At 44.2% G+C, this 1,462-nt stretch overlaps 1 protein-coding gene across 1 annotated transcript in view; it reads left to right on the top strand.

Annotated features, from left to right (window-relative positions):
* The window catches only part of ANKH (ANKH inorganic pyrophosphate transport regulator), a 44,677-nt gene that overhangs the window by 2,882 nt on the left and 40,333 nt on the right, over nt 1-1,462 (top strand). The window lies entirely within an intron of this gene.

The raw sequence follows: 1,462 nt of genomic DNA, 5'->3' as shown, positions 1-1,462 counted from the left end.
ATCACCTCACCCATTTGTTGTTTCCGTTCCTTTTTAGAAATAATATAATAGTTTATTTTTACATCATTTTGTGCCTTTTTCCATCTCAGTTGTAAACCCCGTGGGCTTCCCATCACCAATCACTCGTGTGCATTCACCATAGTCCAGTGCACTCCCCCACCCTCATTTTTGATCCCATTCCCCACTCCACCCCCACAAAATGTCTCTGGTATATAGTTGTTCATCATCGTTATTATTATTTTCTCCCCTGATCCTTTATATTCCTGCTATGAGTGAAACCATCCTGTATTTTTCCTTTTCTTTCTGGCTTATTTCATGAAGCATGATCCCTTCTAGCTCCATCCATGTCGCCTCAAAAAAAAGCTCCATCCATGTTGAGCTTATCTTTTTGATTGCTAAGTAATATTCCATTGTGTATATATACCACATCTTTTTAATTCAAGTCATCTACTTTAGGGCATTTGGGTTGATTCCGTGTCTTTCCTATTGTAAATAAAGTGACAGTAAACATGGGGGTGTAGGTGTCTTTTTGAATCAGTGTTTTTGTGTCTTTTGGGTAGAGATCAGTACCACCTCCATTTTTAAGGCAGAAGGTCCAAGTCACTGAGCGTCTAGACGCAAAGAACAATCTGGAACTGGGAGCAAAGCCAGCTCTGCTGTCAGGACCAGGCGGGTTCATTGGGCGGGGGGGCGGGGCTTGATCTTACAACGGCTGTGTGTTCAATACCTGGCCCGCATCTGAAGCAAAGTGTTGAAAGTTCATGGGCATTCAGACACTTGCCTCCCAAGAGCGGTAAACTTAGGTCAGAACAGAATTCTGCTTCAGTTCAATCCAGACATCTCAGGCACGTTTTTGCTGCATTTTAAGGCCTGTTCCTCTTGTGCAGTCACACAGCTGTTCTCCTTGGCCTCGGTAGAACTCTCAGGAAATAGTCACACCCTCGGACCAGTGGTTGTATGACTGTAGTCTGTATACTAACTATATAGAGACTATTTATCAACAGTAGCATAACTTAGCCCTTCTGGTAGCAAAAGAAAATAACAAAACTAAGAAGTGAGTAAATTGGCTGAAAGAGTAACGTAGGAGATGTCCTCATTTCTAAAGCCCTCCTTTTCTTACATTTTAGTGTTGCTTGAGCGTCAGGGAGGTATAGTTTTCAATCACTAGGTACAGCCTTTTTTTTTTTTTTTTAAGATTTATTTATTTGTGCATACTGAATTGGGGTACAGGCTAGAGGCTCAGGGGCGGTGAGAGGCTTCACCAGAGACAGAGTGGGGAACAGAACAGGCAGATCGATGAAGTCCACTGCTGAGGGAAGCAGCGGGCGGGTCAGGAGAGGTCTGCCACACCATGTGGTCACCTCCAGGGCAGGCGGGAATTGAACTCATGAGGAAGTGGCTTTAGCTTCTCAGTGCTGTGCTTTAACCCGCTGTGCCACCAGGGAGGGCCATGAGTGTAAAA

Source organism: Condylura cristata, unplaced genomic scaffold (assembly GCF_000260355.1).
Source record: "Condylura cristata isolate star-nosed mole 26May11 unplaced genomic scaffold, ConCri1.0 scaffold00007, whole genome shotgun sequence".
NCBI lineage: Eukaryota > Metazoa > Chordata > Mammalia > Eulipotyphla > Talpidae > Condylura > Condylura cristata.
This window is presented reverse-complemented; position numbering and strand designations above follow the sequence as displayed.